This window comes from Suricata suricatta, chromosome 10, assembly GCF_006229205.1.
Source record: "Suricata suricatta isolate VVHF042 chromosome 10, meerkat_22Aug2017_6uvM2_HiC, whole genome shotgun sequence".
Lineage (NCBI taxonomy): Eukaryota > Metazoa > Chordata > Mammalia > Carnivora > Herpestidae > Suricata > Suricata suricatta.
The window spans coordinates 106,355,773-106,363,527 of NC_043709.1; positions in this window are offsets into that span (position 1 = coordinate 106,355,773).

The window sequence follows — 7,755 nt, forward strand, 5'->3', positions numbered from 1 at the left end:
TGAAGCTTGATCATTCTGAATGTTTCCTGTTAGACCTATGAGTGCAAACATATGGTTTCTGTCCTTCTCTGCCTGGCTTACTTCGCTCAGCATGACACCCTCAAGGTCCATCCATTTTTATTTACATATATTTTTAAAGTAGACTTCAGGGATACCTGGGTGGCCCAATTGGTTAAGCGTCTGACTTTGGCTCATGTCATGATCTCACAGTTAGTGGGTTTGAGCCCTGCATCAGGCTCTGTGCTGACATCTCAGAGCCTGGAGCCTGCCTTCAGAATCTGTCTCCCTGTCTCTCTTTGCCCCTCTCCAGCTCGCACTTTCTCTCTCTCAAAAATAAATAAACATTAAAAATTTTTTAAAATAAATAAATAAAAAGTAAAATCGGCTTCATAACCTGTGTGGAGCCCAATGCAGAGCTTGAACTCATCACCTTGAGATCAAGACCTGAGGTGAGATCAAGGGCCAGTCGCTTAACTGAATGAGCCACTTAGGCGCCCCTAAATCAACTCAATTTTAAGAATTGAATTTATCTTAAAAGAAAACTTTAAACCAATATTGTAAATGGAAAACCAGAATCAGGTGTCCTTCCAGCTACAGCAGATTATACACATCAGTTACTCCTTTGTCAACCAGGATATCCCTAGCTGGTGGCCCTACATAAGCATAAGCATGCCTTTGCCCTAACAGTGGGCCCAATTACACCTGCCAGCATTTGGGGTGGGACTGCTTATTGAACAGAAGGTGCCATCCAATGGACATTCTGTACTTGTGCCCAGGTTTGTGCCCAGGGAGTGGAAATGGTCTGATGGTGGCACAGTACCATCAGAAATGGTTTTCTTTTTCTTTTTTTGAGAAAGAGAGACAGAGAGACAGAGAAGGAGAGAGAGGCTGGGCTCACCTGAATCAGGGCTTGTGCTCACATAATACGGGGCTCTAACTTATGAACCATGAAATCATGACCTGAGCCGAAGTCAGGTGCTTAATCGAGTGAGCCACCCAGGCTCCCACAGATGCTTTTTTTTTTTTTAATAACCATACTATGTGAAACCTTACTCTAGCTTATAGAACAGTTCTCAAGATTTTCTTCTTGGTGGGGAAAGCCACAGATTCCCACAGGGTATGCTCTGTATATGTGAGAAAAATGTCAGTTGTCTGAAGATAATTCTTTAATTTGGTAGTCCTCAACTGTAGTGGTCTTAAGACCTCTTTATATCCTTAAAATTAGTGAGCTTTTGTTTATGTGGGATTTATCTACGTAGGGGAGTTCTATTGATAGTTTTTCTGAGGAACCTCCACACTGTTTTCCAGAGCAGCTGCACCAGTTTACATTGCCTGTAGGTGCTCAGTTTAATCTTGAACTGCAAGTTCATTATTGCTTTTATTGTATTTTTTAGTTTATATGTGATGTTGGACATTTTTGGTATGTTTGTCAGCCATTTGTATTTCTTTTTATGACATGATATTAGTACACTTTATTTCCTTTTTTGTAGAATTAATCTTTTTACTCTTTTATGACCTCTTTTTACAGTATACATATTTTTTCAATTCCTATATGTATTGCAATTATTTTCTCCAAATCCATCACAAAAGTTATTTTGTAAGTTTATTTGTGGTGCATTTTCATCAGGAAGAATTTTAAATTTGTGTGTCAAATCTATCGGTTTTTTTCTTCATGGTTTCTGGTTTTCCTGGTTACCCCCAGATGGAAACTATTTTACATTTTATTTCAGTAGTTTATGCTTTAATTCTTTTTTTTAAAATTTTTTTAATGTTTTATTTATTTTTGATACAGAGAGAGACAGAGCATGAGAGGGGGAGGGGCAGAGAGCGGAGACACAGAACCGGAAGCAGGCTCCAGGCTCTGAGCTAGCTGTCAGCACAGAGCCTGACGCAGCGCTCGAACCCACGAAGGTGAGATCTGACCTGAGCCGAAGTCAGAGGCTTAACCGACTGAGCCACCCTGGCGCCCCTATGCTTTAATTCTTAATATTTGGAGATGTAATACACTAAGAGTTTATTTTGGAGTATTGTGTGAAGAGGGCATCTAATTTTTTTTCTTCATAATGGGTAGCCAATTGTTTCAACATCATTTCTTTTTTCTAAAAATTTTTTGACGTTTTTTATTTTATTTTTGAGACAGAGAGACAGAGCTTGAGTAGAGGAGAGGCAGAGAGAGAGGGGGGGAGACACAGAATCTGAAGCAGGCTCCAGGCTCTGAGCTGTCAGCACAAACCCCGATGTGGGGCTCGAACTCACAGACTGTGAGATCATGACCTGAGCCGAAGTTGGGTGCCCAACCAACTGAGCCATCTGGGTGCCCCTCAACATCATTTCTTAAATATTCTATTAATTTGCTGCTGATTTTGAATGTTTTCTTTATAATACACTGATTTGTTATAACCATGTGGATCTATTTTTGGATTCTCTATTTTTTCATATATGGTATTGGTCTCTTATAATATCCATAACACACATTTTAAATTACTTTGCCTTTATAGTAAATTTTAATGTATGATGTGAAGAGCTCCCCTTCATTATTCTTATATTTTTGAATATTTCATGAATATTAGAATGAACTTGTCAAATAAACCCTTACTTCCCCAAATTGTGATTATGATTGTAATTATATTACATTTATGTGTTAATTTGGAAGCACTGTCCTCCTTTATAATATTAAGTTATCTGGGATGCCTGCGTGGCTCAGACAGTGGAGCATGAAACTCTTGATCTTTGGGGTTGTGACTTTAAGCCCCACGTTGGACTGTAGTTTAATTAAAAAAGAGAGAGAGATTAAGCTATGCCACCCAGGATTTTGAATGGTTTTTAATTTAGTCCAGTTGTTTTATGTCCTTTAGCAAATTCTTAAGATGTTCTCAACATCTTAAGTAGGTCTCGCTACTTTTTAAACAATTTATTCTTGGGCATCAGATGGGCTACTCTGTAGAGATCTGTCTGTGATTATCACTCTCAATCAGGAAAAAAACTGTAAGGCAGATATATGTCTACAACTGTGAATTTTCTTATACACCATGTTTTTGTTTTGCCTCATCTTGAAAAATAGAAGTTAACATATTCAAAGTTTGAGGATGAACAAAATGTGTCAAGAATTAAAGACGATTTTTTACTGGCTAAGATGGGTGAACTGTTTACTGCTAAACTTGTCCAATTCATTAAATTTGTCTCCTCAAGCAAGATAAAGATTTGAGTCGAAAGTAGATTGTATTCCTCTCCCTGAGTCTTGGAAAGAGAAAAGGTAGAAATAAAACCCTTGATTTTAATGTGCAGAATCTCAAACAATCATGTGCATCAGAATCACTTGAAGGGATTAATAAAACAGAATTTGCATTGTAACCAGTTTCCAGGTGATGCTGACGGTGTTAGTCCAATGACTACACTTGAGATCCACTGAAGTAGTGAAATAACACTGGGAGAGAAAGTCCAGTAGTCTTGCTGAGGTAGATGCAAAAGGAGATGGTAGAGAGAACACTGTAAGTTAGATCTTTCACCACAGTAGGAATACTTTTACCACAGTATTACGTTTGGCTTTATATTTCTTTAAATCTATGATTTTTTCCCCTCTGGGTTTAGATCTTATTCATATCCCATATATTTTTGTATGAAATGTTCTGGTTTTCTGGGTTTTCAATTTGCATACAATTTGCAATCTCAACTTTGAATTCTGCTGTGACTCAAACACTATGCAGTAGGGTGCTTTAAAAATTAGTAAGGTGTTATGTCTTATCTCACTTGTTCATTCATTCATCAAATATTCATTGAGAATCATCTGAGTCACATGCTTGGCATATATCAGTGAGCAAAAGAGACAAAGATTTCCACCTTATGGAGCTTATATTAGTGGGCAGGAGATACATAATAAGTAAGTTATATAGCATGCCAGAAAGTGATCAATGTTAGAGGTAAAACAAAAGCAAAAACAAAAATGCATACACACACGCACACACAAAAAAGGAAAAACAGAACAGACACAGGGGAATCATAGATTCAGGTGGAGGGGCTGCAATTTTAAATATGCTAATCAAATTCAGCCTCAGTGAAAAGGTGAAATTTGAGTTAGGACTTGAAGGAGATGAAGGAGTTAGCCAAGTGGATATGTAGCAGAAGAATACAGTTAATAGCTTGTGCAAAAGCCCTCAAGTAGTAGCATGCCTAGAGTATCTGAAAAGCAAGGAAGCCATGGGAGCAAGCAAGGGTAGAGAAAAATGAGGTCAAAGATGCAAAAGGGGCCAATTCATATATGGTTTTTGTAAGCCACTGTTATGACTTTAGATTTCATTTTGAGTGAAATAGGGAGCAATTGAATTCTGAGCAGATGAGTGACACAATATAATTTATATTTTAAAAGTAGCACAGGCTGTTATGTTCAGCATAGACTATAGGGAACAAAAGTAGAACCAGAGAGATCAAGTAATAGGCAACTGAGCAGTAATCCAAATGAGGGGTGATAGTAGTTTGAATCAGAGTGGGGGCAGTCGAGAAACTGAGAAGTGATCAGACTCTGGTTCCATTTCACAGAATTTCTTGATAAATGAGTGTGTGGTGTAAAAGAGAGAAATCAAGGATGACTCTAAAGTTCTTAGCCTCAACATGAAGGGTGGAGTTAACAACGGTGAAATGAGAATAATAACTGAACAGGTTTAGAGTTGAAGATCAGGAAATTAGTTTCAGATGTCTGCTTCACATCTAAATGGAAGTATTGAGTAGACAGGCAGATATAGGAAATTGAATATCAGGAGAAAAGTCAAGGTAAGTTATACATTAAGGAGTTATCAGCAAATGTTTTTGAAAGCTATGAAACTAGATATGATCACTGAGATGTGTAAAAGACCAAACTCTGGGACACTCCAATGTCAAGAGACCAGAAAGCAGCATCATACCAGTGAAGGATACACCAGCACTATAGGGGGAAACAGAATTTGGAATTCTGGAAATCAAGTGAAGAAAATCTACCAAAAAGGAAGGAGTGATCCACTGTGTCAAATATTGCTTTAAGTCAAATAAGATCAGAATTGAGGATCAACCATTGGGATATGGGGGTTATTAGTGACCTTACCACAAATGGTTTGGTGATTGGGTGAAAGCCTGATTGAAATAAGCTAAGGTGAGAACTGAAAGGGAGGAACAGTATAGACAAGTATAGACTATTATTTCAAGAAGCTGTGTTACAAAGGGGAGCAAAGACATGGGGACCTAACTGTCAAGGGGAGTGGGGTTAAGAGTTTTGTAGTTTTTTTTTTAAATAGAAGAAATAACATAATGCTTGAATGATAGTAGAGACAATCTAAAATGGAGGCAAAATTTTTTAACAGAGGAGAAAGAATGGAGAATTGTTGAATAAGTTATCATTGAGCAGGTGAGCGGATAGGATCTAGCAAATTTAAAGGGCCAGATAGTGACTATTTTGGGCCTTGAGGGTCACACATTCTCTGTTCTCCTCCCAGTCCCAGCCATATATAATAATGTAGAAATCATTCTTGGCTCATGGGTTATGTGAACACAAACAGTAAGATTTGGCCCTCAGGTTGTAGTTTGCCAATCCCTGACCCAGCACACAGGCAGAAAGGCTGATTTAGATAGGAGCATGGAGAACACACATAGCTTTTGTATAATCATAGGCTGAAAAGCAGAGTACATGAGTTCAGCCGCTGGTACGCAGACATTTATAGTAGCAGAAACTTCTGGTTGCCTCAATTTTCTCCAGGAAATAGGAAAAGTTATCACTGAGGGTAAGCTTGAGGGCAGAAAGTGCTGAATATCTGAAGAGGAGAACTGTATAAAATAGTTATCTATGAAAAGGAAAATATGGATAAACTTGGAGCCAACATAATTTGATTCCCTGCCAGCATTTTGAGATCACTTGAGGATTGTGTTCATAAATGTAAAGTGAGACCTCTTCACACTTTCATTTTTCTTCCAGTCATAGTCAGCTTCCTAGGAGCAAGAGTAGAATAAATAATCTTATTAGAGTTGCCATTTTGCCAGGTGAGAATGATGAAGCAAGAGGAAATATTAAGGAAATGTCCAAGGGAGCGATCAATAACAGACCATGAAATTTAAACAGAGGGTGGGAAAAGGTGAGAAGCGGTGAAACAGTGATAGGATCAATATATTGGAATTCCCAATGAGTTGGAAGAATTGCTGGGAAGCAGGTATTTAGACAGGGTGAGCTGGAAAGATAGAAGAGGGGCACGTGGGTGGCTCAGTGGGTTGAGCATTGGACTTTGGCTCAGGTCATGATCTCACAGTTCATGGGTTTGAGCCCCGCGTTGGGCTCTGTGCTGACAGCTCAGTACCTGGAGCCTGCTTCAGATTCTGTGTCTCTTTCTCTGCCCCTCCCCTGCTCATGCTCTGTCTCTGTCTCTCAAAAATAAACATTTTAAAAAATTTTAAAAAAAGAAAGAAGGTGGTCATAGAGGGGGATGCATGAAATTCAGATATTGGCGAAGTTTGTAGTTACTGGTAAGAAGGGAATGACCAAGGGAGGGGCTTAAGTACTAGGAAAAAAAGAGCTAGTCAAGAATCAAAGCATTAGAAAGATCACTGATACGCATATTAAGATCATCCAGAAAGAAGGCAAGAATGTTGGAGAGATTGACAAAGATAAATCATCAAGAAACAAAGATAACTTTTGTTGACTTGAGGTTTTATTGTATTGAGATCTTAGGAGTAGGTTTTAAGATTTCTACCTTTTGAAGTTCATTAAGGTTTTCTATGTATCCAAACTTGACTAATAGTTGGAAATGCTCCATAGACATTGTAAGATTTAATACATGGAGGCAGAGACGTCTCCCTAACACAGGAGGCCAGAGCGGATATAGCCCCTGGGACTATATACCGCTGGAGTAGCCCCTGGGGCTACGGTGGAGGGGTTGTCCTGACACGGTCACGATTTCAGACAGGATCCCCTGCAGAGGCTCGGATAATCAGGGAACTTACCCAATTAGTTGGTGGGGTAGATTCGGATCCTGGACCAGAAGCTCCACAGGAGGGATCTGGCCTGGAGGGGCAGTTTTCGTTTCAGCACCAAGGCGAGATCCCCGAATCGGGAAGGAGAGAGCTCAGCTAGAAGCCAGCTGCTGAGCTGCTATCTCCTCCCAGGTTTTGGCACCAAATGTAAGATTTAATAGATGGAGCCAGAGATGAGAAGAAAGAAAGAGACCAAGTTATGGAGCCAAGAAGGCCTTTACTGGGATCTGCGATTCCCGGGTGAGGTTCCGTGACTCCAGGAGTGAGGAGTCAGGGAAGTCATGTCTATTATGGGAGGGGTGAGGTATCTTATGGGTGAAAGACTTCCGGTCCGGTCCTGGGAGGGCAGACCATCAAATAAGGGCACTTTAGGGATGTGGCGGGATAGGATAGGTTGCCTCCTCTGTCAGGGTGATGGGAAGATGGGGCTTCATGATTGGCTGTTTTCAGACTGGCTTGGGATATTCCAGGTCTGCAGGTGAGGGGTGGGGGTCATCGGTGCATGGTGTTTTTCTCCAACCCACAGCAAAATGGCCACTCGGTTGCCATCTTAAGGTAACTCTTACAGACATAAGACAATATGAATTTCCTACTTGTAAGATACAAAAGTATATTCATAATTATTTATTATTAGGTTTTTCTCAGTGAATATGGAGAGATCAGCTAGCAGGATATTGCATAGACAAAAGAATGATGGTTTTTTATTTTAATTTAAAAAATTCTCTTTGAATGTTTATTTATCATTGAAAGACAGAGAGAGATAGAGCATGC